We start from the raw sequence: 14,071 nt of genomic DNA on the forward strand, positions 1-14,071 counted from the left end.
CAAATCTCTGAAAGATCCAAAAAGGTGAGATATGCAGTGTGACCCATGAGGAGCTATGCTACACTCCCAAGGAAATTACTGAATTTTCAGAGGTTTGAAAAATAGGTATGGGAATGGGTTTTAAAGGTATGGAAGGAATATATACCTAGATCAGGCTGAATTTCTTGATATGGACTCATTAGGCAGAGATTCTGGCTTTAGTGTTGGAGCTCAGAGTATAGAAGGTGCTGACTGCCAAGTCCGCATTCAGTCCATGAGTACTGCCCCTTGCTTCTCCATCATGGATCTCCACCACTATCCAGCTCTCCATGGATAACAATATCACTGCACTCATTGCAGATAACCACTCTGGCATGTGCAAGGCCAGCTTCACAGAGGCAATTTTGCCCCCTCCAATCGTGGAGTGCCCAGGACATCATGTTGAGCATGGGCTAGGACTACTATGTGGGAGATGAAGGCCAGAGCAAGAGAGGCATCCTGACCCTGAAATACCCCATCAGGTTCGGCATCATCACCAGCTGGGATGACATGGAGAAGATCTGCCACCACACCTTCTACAATGAGTGGCCTCTGGGGGCACACCATTCTGCTGACCGTGGCTTCCCTGAGCCCCAAGGCTAACTGTGAGAAGAGGACCCAGGTCACTGTTGAGACCTTCTGTACTCCAGCCATCTACATGGCCATCCAGGCTGTGCTGTCCCTGTATGCCTCTGGCCACACACTGGAATCATAATGGACTCCATTGAGGGACTCACCCACACTGCACACTATGAGGGCTATGCCCTCCCCTACACCATACTTCATCTGGACCTGGCTGGCTGGGACCTAATAAACTACTTCATGAAGATCCTGGCAGAGTGGAGTCACAGCCGAGTGGGAAATTGTGTGTGATATCAAGGAGAGGCTATGCTATGTTGCCCTGGACTTTGAGCAGAGATGGTCATTGCTATGTCCTCCTCTGCCCTGGAGAAGAGCTAGGAGCTGCCTGATGACTAGGCTATCACCATCAGCAACAAGTAATTCTGCTGCCCAGAGGCTCTCTTCCAGCCCTATTTCCTGGGCATGGAATCCTGCACAATCCACGAAACTACCTTTAACTCCATTGTGTAATGGGATGTGGACATCTGCAAGGAACTGTACACCAAGACTACTGTCTAGTGGTCCCATGTACCTGGACATCACTGACAGAATGCAGGAGGAGATTGCTGCCCTTGCACCCAGCATGATGAAGATCAAGATTATTGCTTCCCATGAATACAATACTCTTGTGTGTATTGGTGGCTCCATCCTGGCCTCACACTCTATTGTGTATGGCTTTTTTTATTTTATTTATTTATTTATCTATTTATTTATTTATTTATTTATTTATTTATTTTTATTTTTAATTTTGGTGCTTTTGACTCAGGATTTGAAAACCAGATTGGTGTAGGTATCAGCAGTTGGTTGGAGGGAGCCAAAGTTCTTCAGTGTGACCGAGAACTTTCAATGTACATTTTTTTTCCTTTTTATTGAGTATATTAGTATATTCTAGGTATACAGTACAGTTACATTAATTACTGGGATCTCGTACTTTGACATGACAGGTCTTGGTTCTCATTTTTTCCCCTTTTCCCTGCCCTCCCTTTACCCACTCCTCCCCTCCCCATTTACAAACACTTTATTTCCATTTTTTCATTTTCTCATATTTTTTTATTTTTCCTTATTCCCTTCCCCTACCCTTCCCACTTTCCCTATGCCTTTAGCCCTTTCTTCCTATTTCACATTGCTAATTATCCCATTAGTATCTTGTGTACTACTATAGTTTTTCACACCAGAGAAACTAGTCAGTATTTACACAAGGCAATCTATGAAAAACCAACAGCCAACATCATACTAAATGGTCAAAAACTGAAAACCTTTGCATTAAAGTCAGGAACAAACAAGGATGACCTGTTACTACTGCTGGTCAATATAGTTTTAGAAACATTAGCCACAGCAATTAGACAATAGGAAGAAATAAAAGCAATAAAGATAGAAAAGGAAGAAATTAACTATCATTATTTGCTGATGACATGATACTATACATAGAAGACCCAAAAAACTCCACCAAAAACTTCAAGACTTAATTGACAGATTCAGTGGAGTAGCTGGATACAAGGTCAATACTCAATAGCCTTCTTGTACACAAATAACAGACTCACTGAGAGAGAAATTAGAGAAACAATTCTTTTCACAATAGCATCCAAAAAATGAAATATCTAGGAATCAAACTAATGCAGGAAGCAAAAGACCTCTATATTGAGAACTACAGTACTCTGAAAAAACTGATCAAAGAGGAGATAAGAAAATGGAAAGACATCCCTTCTTCCTGGGTAGGAAGAAACAACATAGTGAAAATGCCATACTTCCAAAACTGCCTTACAGATTCAATGCAAGCCTAATTGAAATCCCAAGAGTATATTTCACTGAATATATTTTGGATTGAGAACAATCCAAAAATTTATTTGGAACTAGAAGAGACCTAGAATAGCAACAACAGAGACATAGCAGGGGTGATCACAATCCCCAACTTGAAATATACTACAAAGCCATTGTGATAAAAACAGCATGGTACTGACAAAGAAACAGACCCAAGAATCAGTGGAACAGATTAGAAGATGCAGATATAACTCCAGATATGCTCAGCTACCTCATCTTTGACAAAGGAGCCAACTATCCTCACTGGAAAAAAAAATAGCCTCTTTAATAAATGATGTCTGAAAAACTGGATTTCAACCTGCCAAAGATTAGACCTAGACCCCTATCTTTCACCGGGCACTAAACTGAAATCCACATGGATTAAAGATCTAAATATTAAAACATAAACACTAAACTTTCTGGAAGATAAGTTAGGTAGAACTCTTGAAGACATGATTCTAGGAAAGGTCTTTATGAACAAACCCCTAGTAGCATGGGAACTTGCACAAAGAATCAACAACTGGGATATCATCTTTTTTAAAAACTGCTGCACTTCAAGAGAAACCACCAAGAGATCTAAGAGACAAACTATAGTGTGGGAAAAATATTTACCAGCTGTTCCTCAAAGGTCTACTAGCCAGAAAATATAAAGAACACAAAAAACTCAGACCCCCCCAAATTAAAAAACCCAATTCATAAATGTGCATCTGAAATGAACAGACATTTATCAGACAAAGAAGTAAAAGCAGCAAGTAAATATATGAAACAATGTTCCACATCACTGGTCATTCGAGAGATGCAGATGAAAACAACACTGAGATTCCATCAAAACGCAGAAAGAATGGCTGCTATCAAGAAGTCAACCAATAACAAATGTTGATGGGGTTGTGGGGAGAAAGGAACCCTTCTCCATTGTTTGTGGGAGTGGAGACTGGTGCAACCACTATGGAAATCAATGTGGATGTACCTTAAACAACTAGGATTAGAAGTCCCATTTGACCCAGCTATTCCCCTGCTGGGTATCTTCCCAAAAGAATTTTAAAAATCATAACACATTGATATATGCTCACCCATATTTATAGCATGAGTTTGTAATAGCTAAAGCTTGGATACAGCCTAATTCCCCATGAACTGGAGACTGTGTAAAGAAGCAGAGAGTTAAAAGGGAAAAGAAAAAAATATGTGAAAAGGAAAAACATGGTAACCATGTCTTTGTAAATAGGGAAGGGTGGAAGGTCTGAGGGGAGGGCTGGAGAATGGGTATAAAAATCCAATAAGTCAAGTATAGGTAAAAGATCCCAATTATGAATGTAACTACATGAATAATATATAACAATAAATTTAATAAAGATTTAAAAATAAATAAAAAGGGCCTCAAAGTGTGAGGAAAAAATAAATTTTTTAATAAAATGGAGTACTACTGAGGCATAAAGAACCAGAAATTAGAGACATTTAGAGCTAAGTGAATGCACATTGAGGACATATTCTTAAGTGAAATTAATAGGACATATGTGTGTAAATACTGAATAGGTCTCTGGTGTGATAAACTAAAAGTGTAAATAAGAATCAAAATGTAATAGGAAAAAAGCTGTAAAAGTGTAGGGAAGTGGGAGAGGTAGGGAAAAGGTATGAAGGAAATAGAAAAAAAGAGAAAAGGAAAAAATGGAAATATAGCTTTTGTAAATAGGAAAGGGTGGGGGGGTGAAGGGAGGCCAGGGGAATGTGGATAAAATGAGAACCAAGTTACCGAAGGAGTTGGTAAATGACACACACAGAGATGCAGAATGGAAGTAATATAATAAAAGGTTTATTTTCCCAGCAAAAGACCAATCGTACTAAAAGCAGTGCCAGTGATCAACCCCTTACTGGATTGTGGCTTCTTCTTCTATGGGTTTTATCTCATTTAGGTGGTTACATTTCATTTCCTCAGTTCACATTACCCATGTACAAATTACAATGACAGAACAGTTAACTTTAACACAGATGTAACAATTCCTTGTAGTTAGGGAGTTTACCTTAGAATTCATCTAGCTATCTATTCTAGTGCACAGGAAGTGGATGTTCAAGGTCAGAAATGAGGCCAGATGTCCCACTTCATGGTCAATGCCTCCAGTGTCTGTTAATTTTGAACTAAACAAAGCAGATTGCTGTTAGAGAGAGCAGAGGTCATTTCATATTTTCCTAACATTTTGTAGGTTTTTAGATTATTTACAAGAGTTCTATCAAAGGTACAAGATCCTGATGATGAATGTAACTGTATTGTATACCTAAAATGTACCAATAAAGAAAAAAAAAGGTGCTAATAGTTCATTTGTATGGTTGGTTGGAACATGGATCAAAAGATGACCCATAGTTAAAGAGCTGGAAATGCCTGATATTCCATCATTTCTTGTTGATGAGGCTATTTATTCAAAGGCTTTGGGAAATAAGTATGCTGGAGTAGATTTGCCACACTGGGAAGGTCCAGAAAATGTATCCTTCATTAATACCTTATGAAACAGTTTTGTAAGGGGAGCATTGGCATCCTTGAAAACCTCTGTCATTGCTCCTCTCTGAATGTCAGACCTTAAAGTGGGGAATTCAGTCCCTCAATAAAGAAACTTAAATACAATGGATATAAATGGATCCCAGAGTGATGGAGGCCAAATGCCAGGACTCAACTGCCAAAGGCAGGATGGGCATATTTATTATAATACAGAGCTGAGGAAAAGCAATTAGAATGGTCTGACATTTGTAGACCTATGGCATTAGGTAATTAATCATTGTATTCCAAGATGTGCTACTAAATTTTTCCTAGATTTATATAAGTGGAAACATGTTAGGGCGAGTGAACAAAAATCTACCTCAAATCATGGCAAAAGAAAATCACAGGAATCACAGCCCTTCAACCAATTCCCAGATATAAGCCAGTTTACAGCCACAGAACCCTTTGAATGAAAAGGAGGCTGGGTCCCCTTGAGAAAACACTCTGTTGCACTATCAAAACGTTATACTTCAGTCTTTCTCCCATCAATCCCAAAGGAATGTAAGACCTTTTACCAGGGTAACCATACATTGGGGTAAAGTAAATGATCGGAGGGTTTGGGGAGTGCTGGAAACTGGTTCAGAACACTAATTCCAAGAGATCAAAATCATCATTGTGATCTCCCCATAAGAGTAAGGGCTTTTGAGATCAGGTGATAGCCTTAGTCTAACTCAGTGGGTTCAATGGGTCCCTGAATCTATCTTGTGGTCTTTTCCCCAGTTCCAGAATGCATATACCTGTTAGAAATACTTAGTCCTAGGGCCGGGGATTTAGCTCAGTGGTTCTGCCACCTGCTTTGCAAGCACAAGGACCCAAGTTTGATCCCTGGTACCAAAAAAAAAACAAAAACAAAAAAGCACTCATTCCTTGGAAATCCCCATATTGGTTCTCTAGCCTATGGAGTGAGCACTATTATGGTATAAAAGGCCAAATGAAAGCCAATGGAATTATCTCTACATGGGAAAATAGTACATCAGAAGCAATATCACAGCCTTAGAGGGATTGCAAACATTTGTTCCACCATTAATGACTTGAAAAACGCAGGAGTAGTGGCTCTCACCACATCCCCATTTAATCCCCCCATTTGACCTGCACAGATGATGATAGATCTTGTAGGATGATGGGCTACCATCTTCAAGTGGCAACCATCATTAATGACTATCATCATTAATCAATTCCAGTTGCAGCTGCTATACCAGCAAATTTGCTTGAGCAAATCAACACCTGGTATGCAGCTATTGATTTGGCAAATGCCTTTTTCTCCATACCTATCCATAAGACCCATCAGAATCAAATTGCTTTCAGCTGGAAAAGCCAACAATACACCTTTACTGCTTCACCTTAGGGATATATCAACTCTCCAGCTCTGTGGCACAATTTAGTTTGCAGGGATCTTGATCATCTTCATTTTCTACAAACTATCACATTGGTTTATTACATTAATGACATTATGCTTGTTGTACCAAGTGAGCCACAGTTAGCAACCACTTTGGACTTGCTAGTAAAGCATTTGCATACCAGAGAGTGGGAAATAAATCTAACTAAATTCAAGGAACTTCTACCTTAGTGAAATTTCTAGGAGTCCAGAGGCTTGGAGCATGCAGAGATATCCCTTCTAAAAGGAAATATGACCTGTTGTATTTGGTCCCTCCTACAACCAAGAAAAGAGATACAATGCCTTGTGAGCCTATTTGGATCTGGAGACAACACATCCTTACATGGATGTACTATTCTTGCGCATTTACTGAGTGTCTCAGAAATCTACTAGTTTTGAGAAGGGCTTAGAATAAGAGAAGCCTCTGCATTAGATTCAGTCTGGTGTGCAGGCTGCTCTAGCATTTGGGCTATGTGATCCAGGAGGCTCAGTGGTTCCTGAGGTGTCAGTGGCAGATGGAGGTGCTGTTTGGAGCCTCTGCCAAACCCTCATCGGTGAATTACAGTAAAAGTCCTTGGGACTTTGGAGCAAGGCTCTGATGTCATCAACAGACAGGTATACTTCCTTTGTGAAACAGCTCCTGACCTTACTGGGCCTTTGTTAAAACTCATTTCTTGACTGTGAGACCTCAAGTTATGCACCTGAGCTGCCCATCATGATCTGGATGCTATCTTACCCATGTGTCATAAAGTTGTATGTGCACAGCAGCTTTCTATCAGCAAATAGCAATGTATGCTACCAGGCCTGAGTAGGCATAAAGGTTCAAACAAGTGACATGGAGAAATGATCCAAATATCCATGGTTCCTATCTTGCTATACTGTGTTCTGCCTGTCTCCACCAGGGCTGTATCTATGATCAGTTTACAGAGGAGTACAGATGAGAGCCTAGTTTACAGGTGGTTCTTCATATTATGCAGGCACTACTGAAAAGTGGACAACCACAGCACTACAACCCTTTCCAGGACAACTCTGAAAGACATTGGTGAAGCTACCTCCCAGTGGCTCCACAAGTGAGCAGTTAAGCCTTAATTAAGCACAGGGCCCTCTGGGGTGCATTTAAGATATTTAGCATAACAGTCTTACCCAGCTTTCTTAACTCTGACTCAACTTCATATATAGCTGCTGTGGCTTTTTATCTGAGATACTTTCTTTAACTACTCCCCAGCATGGTAAGGTATCTAGCATATTATTTCCATCTCATCTTATGCTGAGCCTCTCTGACTCCCCCAGGAGACTGAGTTCCTAAAAGTAAGGCACTCCTTGTTTGTGTTTTCTACTGTCTCTGAGTTCTTCCCTAATTATCCCACTTAAAATAATATGTATGAGCATACACACGTGCATGGACGCACATACATGTGTTCCTCATTTCATTCTCAACTCTATACTTCTGTCCATAGCACCTATCACCTCTAATACACTATAGTATACCATTTACTTGTTTTGTTTAGCTTCTGTCTTCCCCATTAAATGTAACTGCATCAAGACAAAAATATAAAAGCCTGTACTTTCCTATCTTGAATTTTTCTGCTCTCTTAAGTATGTTTCCGTTCTGGTTAGCCTTAAGTTAAGGCTGAGTTACTAAGAAATAACCACTTGTGCTTTTCTCATAGAAATTGCAAGTCTTTCTGTTTTTGTTTACACCCGTTAATATCACCAATATCCTGTTGTGCCAAACTTGAAATTTTACTCAGGTTCCTGTTGTCAGAAGTTTTGCTACCTGTCCTCAGTATAACTTCTCCTCACAACCCTACAAAAATACTTGTGCTGCCCACCACACTGAAGAAGCTACTTTACAGGCTGTATCCTTGCTGCCTATCAAGTTAGTAACAGGAAATTTTTGCTCCTCCCTTCTCTGCATGTACTTCTTTTTAACAATTTTTTATGTTTATTCACTGCTAACATCAAAGAGTCAAAAACAGTCCCTGACCTAAAACAGCTTCCTCTTGTTGAGTAAATGAATTCATAACCTCAATGTGTAATATCACACCTGGCACATAAGAGATCTTCAATGGGTGTTACCTGAATAAATCAATGAGTGATTGGAAGGAATGGGGATGCAGAATCATATCAAGCAATAGAGTAGATGAAAATGTCATCCTAGACTCCTCCTCATTCACATTCTATGCTTAACCAACCACTAGGATATTACTTCACATCTTAAATATTTTGCAGATATTTTCTTTTCTAACACTTCAACTATTTAGTTCAGGTCCTTGTCATCTCTATATTGGACTATCACACCCTTCTAGTTTCTATGCTTTCAGATTTTCTCTCCTCCAACTGATCCTACAATTCTTAGTGTTCTCATTCTTTAAGAGATAAAGTTTGGATTCTTTTGCAAAAACAGCAAGTTCCTTAAAGACTAGGTATCTTTCTATCTCACCTTGTACCCTACTATCCTTCCACCTTATCTCACCTGTGCTCTGTACTCTTCCAAACTAGAAACTTGAAGTGTTCTTCAAGCACTTCTTTATGCTTCTATGCCTCTGTTCCCTTTGCTTGGAAGAGCCCTCATCACTTTGTATACATGACAGACTTTTCATTGTCTTTCATAATTTAATTTAAATGTTACTTCCTCCTTGAACTCCTCTTTAATTCCCAAGTGAAATTTGTTGTTCCTTCCTATGTCTCTCAAAGCACTCATCATGCTATACATTTTCTCCATTTATTTATGTATCTGTCTTTCTTCCAAGACTGAATTCTTTGAGTATAAGGATGTTTAAATCATCTTTGTATACCCACAGCTTCCCTCCACAGTTGCTGTCCACTAAGGGTTTTTATGTTTTGTTTTTGTTTTTGTGTTGGTACTGCACTGATTTATACCCTGAGATAAACATATCAAAGTCCTAGTTGGTGGAAATTATTTAGTTTTTAAGTCATGATAAATTCCAAATAGCATATTTCACATTTTAATGAAAATCATGTATTCTTAGTTCAACCTTCTTTTGTAGGTTTCCTACCAGGGACCAATGCTTTCTAAGGATTTCCTTAGGTTAACTTTTAGGCGTTTATATTGAGAAGCCATTTTTTAGACTGAACTTTCTAACCACATTTTTCTCCTTCTGTATTATGTGTATTTTATGTAAACTGTAGGAAACCATATGTTACTATTCCTCATTCAGTCTTTGTGTGCAATAATATTAATGCTTTTACAGTTCTGAGTTATCACTGCAAAAGGACTTATGCACATATTAGAAGGCAAGGTAAAATGTGGCAATGGACTTTTTCTACAAAAGTGTAGGTTGAAGAATTTTCAAGTCATTAAGTATTTTTTTTTCCTTAATGAACACAAGGATGAAAAGTAATGTCTCTCTGGAATCACTCTTAGTTTATGACATAAAGTATCCTTTTAGCATTCCATCTAACTATTATGCTATCTCCTCTTCCTGCTCAAAATGTAAAATGAAAAAGAAAGTAATAAAAATAAAACTAATTTAAGAACAATTTATCAAAGAAGAATTAATAATACTAAGCAAACAAGGTAGAATTATCATCCTAAGAGTTGTTTGTGAATGTAGAATCAAGAAAAAATAAAATTATATTTAGGAAGGAAACAGGAAATTTCCACCAAATAGGACTTGGATATATTTAGTTCAGGGTGTAATCCATTGTAGTACCAAATGGAGAGGAAAGACCATGAGGGATTGGTGAAAGAAGAAAATTGATGGGCAATGGGGACGGTGGCTTGGAAACATCAAGAGAACAAAGCACAGCATAGGACAGATGAGCCTTGCATTTTCAGAGTATGTCGATATTCCTTTTTCCAGGGTCCTGTCCAGACCCATCATAGTCATCACTGGCTGTGTACTCCAAACAGCATGTTAATCAGAACAAGGTCAAGGTTTCTCTAGGTTTCCTTGAGCAGAACTTTGAAGACCTTCTGAAGATGCTGCTGAGACAAGAACATGTTACTTATGTGTTTCTCCATGCCACAATTTATATATGTCCAGACTTCTGTGGACCTGGATATTTTGGCTCAGGTAGACTACTACAGCTTCACTTCTTTAACCATTGCTCGGGTCTCAGAGAAACTCATCATCCAAGGAAATTTCAGCTGTTCTGTACTTAGGAAGCTGGAATACAATGCCAGGTGGATATATTTCAGAGTGACAGGAAATGTCAGCCCTAGAATAAACCCACAAAGCCAAATATCCAGTTTTCATCAGTTTCCCATGGAATAAATTATTCTTTGTACTAGAATTTATGCACCAGGGGTTGCCCTGCACGTAGGTACTACCTGTCATCCAACTACCATCTGATCTTTAGTGAGCAAGGTGGAGGATCATGAAAGGCACTATAGCATGTGGCACACATGTGACACACCATGTGGCCAAAATGTCATATGCCCTGTACATCTGGAATATGAGGGCTAGGCCCACTACAGGATTTCTTAAGGGCAGCTTTGCTGAGGGGAGACCTCAAGATTGAGATGTATGGTGAAATGACCCCAAACACAGTGTCAAAGGCTGAAGCCCTTTTCTTCTAACTCTGCATCCGTACTCACATTGGCAACCCACAAAACTAATATCTTTGAGGAGGCATAGTCCAATCAAGCTTTAAATAGCTTCAGTTAGTTCCACGTGTGCAAAATCATCATGCATAACCTTCATTAGAATTTTTCCTTCATGACTTGTCCTATTATAACCTTGTTCCTATTTCTAACTCTGTTCATTGGAGGGCAATCAACCCTCTGACTGCCTAGAAAGGAGAGCAGTAAGGGCTAAAGAAAGACAAGAGACATGCATAGTGTCATAGTACATGGAAGGCTGGGAAGTCAGTGCCATGGAGTGGGCAAAACAAAGACACTCTGAGCTATCCACTGTTTATTGGTTACACACAATAATTGGAGCGGGTATTGGGTGACTCAGAGGGCAGTGGTAATTCGATGTTGATGAGGATCTTAGGTTGCTGAAGATCTTAGCTGAGAATCTTATGTTGATGAGGGTCTTATGAGAGAGATGTGCAAAGCATTCTTATAATAGTAGGTGGGATGAGATAACAGGTTAATAAGAAATCTCTTTTTCCCTGAGGTGAAAACTTTCTCTTTTTTTTATTACTATTTGATTCTCAAAAAACCAGGATGTCTTCAGCTGATGTACTCTTGCCCTTAAGCATCACAGTATCATGGAACCATTGAGGCCTCAACTTGTGACTGGAGGCAAAAGAGTTATGTTTCTACATGCCACAGTTGGCTGTTGGGCAAGGTGACATTGGGCCTTAGAAAGTGACAGTCATACTTTAATTATGAAATGATTTTTCCTCCAAAATTATATAGAATGGCTCCTGACACCTATTAGTTTGGTTCTTAAGAGATCTTTTGCTTTTCTTGGCTTGCTGAGATGAAAATCAATAGAAAAGGGCAAGTGGATCTAGAAATGGAAGTTATCTGATAAAATGGCTGAGGTCAATAAACACTTAAGAGCTGAAAACTAATCGAGAGGACTTCCACTTTTGAAACCTCATGTTCCAATCCAAGACAAAAAGTGGAAAATTTTAAGTTAAAATTCCATGTGTATCATTTTTAGCATGATCAGTCACTGAGAGCAGACCATGGAAGATACATGGGTAAGACTAAGTATGTGTTAGTTCTTCATCTTCCCATGAGAAATATTTCCAGGATTGCTTGGTCTTGGAATTCTTCTCTATACATGCAGATTGAAGCTAAAGCCTTCTCCAGTTGTCAAAGTGAACTTCCTAGTCACCTTCAAATCATAGATCAGTGGATTAGAAAATAGGACCATCCGATGTTAAAAAGCAAAACTGGGAAATGCTTCTTTTCAGTATGTGAAGCCTCACAAAATCTCCCTAAGGAAGGTTCTCATGCCACCCTGGTCCTCAATCCCTGTCTTTCCATCTTCTTCTCATGGATCTTACCTATCCTGCAGGTAGATTCTTGGTGGACACATTCTGGGCTTATTAAGGGGAGAAGTTAGCTAACTCAGTAAATTATCTTAACTTTAAGTAATAAATAAAAAAGCAACAGGAAGTCCTATAGAATTCATTCTTTGCTCTTTGGAGATTATTTTGTTTTGTAATAGCGTCCTAGACACAATTCCTTATAAAAGAAGTAATTCTGAAGAAGTCTTTTCATTCCGTCACAATGCTGGAAGAACTGAGATGTGATGGAAGTCATTATAGAGATCCTCTGAAGCAGCTGATGTTCTGCCTGTGTGTGAAAACCCTACTCAGTGAGGAACTCTGGATCAATGACTCACTCATCCAGTCACTGAAAAAATATTAGTCTTATTATGTGAGGCATGTGCTATGTGCTATAAATATAAAGGTAAACAAATAGATATGTCTCTGCCCTTATGAAGCTTACATTCTAATAAGGAAACAAAATAAAAATAAATGTGAACATGCAAAAATAATCTATAAAGAGTTGTATGGAAGACAGTGAAATCTTCTCTAAGATACAAACATTTAGGCTAAGATTCCCAATATAAATGAAGCCAGTGGTGTATGTAGATGAGGAGTAGCCCATGCCAGAGTGCTCAAAGCATACTGATGACTGGAGAGATCAGTGAGGCAGAACTTTGCTGACACAGGGGAGTGTGTTACAAAATGATGTTAAATAGAGAAGCAGTGAGACAGAGCTTTTCAAGAGTAAATTTTATGAGGATTTCTAGTCTTGGAGTTTATTCAAATTGAAATGGAAAAGCATCGAGTGTTGAGTAGGGGATTAGATAAGATATGTTTTAAACATATAAGCATAAGGACTTGCTCGTGTGTTGATGGCATGGGTTAAGGGAAGAGGAGGAATCATGGATGACTGACAGGAAAGGAGTGCTCCTCAACCCAATCATTTTACCCTCACCAGTAATAACTTCTTGAACTTCTCAGAACCCACAGGCTTTGAGGAGAATGACTCACTTAGATTCATTAAAGGCATACTTCATAATGAGCAAAATCATCAAAGAAAACCATTTAAAGTCTTCAACATGAATTAGAAATTGTTTCTGAAAAGTGCATGCAGAAATCAAAAAAGCTCCTTCCTTGTATGAACTGCCTTGGCTTTAGCATGAAAAAAATGCTTTGCTTTGAGAAGATTCTTACTGAATGATCTAGAACAGTTGTCAAAGGGTTTAAGAAAGATATCAAAAATCCCAGTACAGGGCTGGGGATGTAGGTCAGTGGTGCTGAGCCTGCCTGGCAAGCCAAGGTCCTGAGCTCTATCCCTAGTACCGAAAAGAAAAAAATCTCAGTATGATATAGGTGACCAACTGGGAATTCTGATGGCAAAACACAGCATAATTGACTTTTCTGCACTAACTCCATGTAAAAGCCTTTAAATGATGTCTTCAAAGTCCTAATGGCAGTAAGCATAACAAATAGTAGGAAATTCTAATTGTAGTTACCTTACAATAAGGTAACTATTTTGGGCTAGGTTTTTCATGAAATTCTATTACAATTGTTTTTGCTGGAAAGAGACTGGCCAAGACATGAAGGGATGCATTTAGGAAGGTTGTCACATGTCTTCTTATTGGAAATTAAATCTATATCTTGATTCACAAATCAAGACATGCTAGTGTAATTTACCAGCATCACTTTTGGTACCAGGAGTCCTACTTACAAAGCAAAGAGGTCTAAGACACCATCTATGAGCTACAGTTTAAGACCTTCCTATCCCTTCAGTCACCCTGGCACTTGCCTGCCCTGAGGCCTTTGTCTTTGCC

At 38.9% G+C, this 14,071-nt stretch overlaps 1 pseudogene; it reads left to right on the forward strand.

Moving 5' to 3' along the window:
• The first annotated feature begins 308 nt into the window (after nt 1–308).
• The window catches only part of LOC104869859, a 43,870-nt pseudogene continuing 30,107 nt past the window's right edge, over nt 309–14,071 (forward strand).

Source organism: Fukomys damarensis, unplaced genomic scaffold, assembly GCF_012274545.1.
Source record: "Fukomys damarensis isolate Sample0158 unplaced genomic scaffold, DMR_v1.0_HiC HiC_scaffold_38, whole genome shotgun sequence".
Lineage (NCBI taxonomy): Eukaryota > Metazoa > Chordata > Mammalia > Rodentia > Bathyergidae > Fukomys > Fukomys damarensis.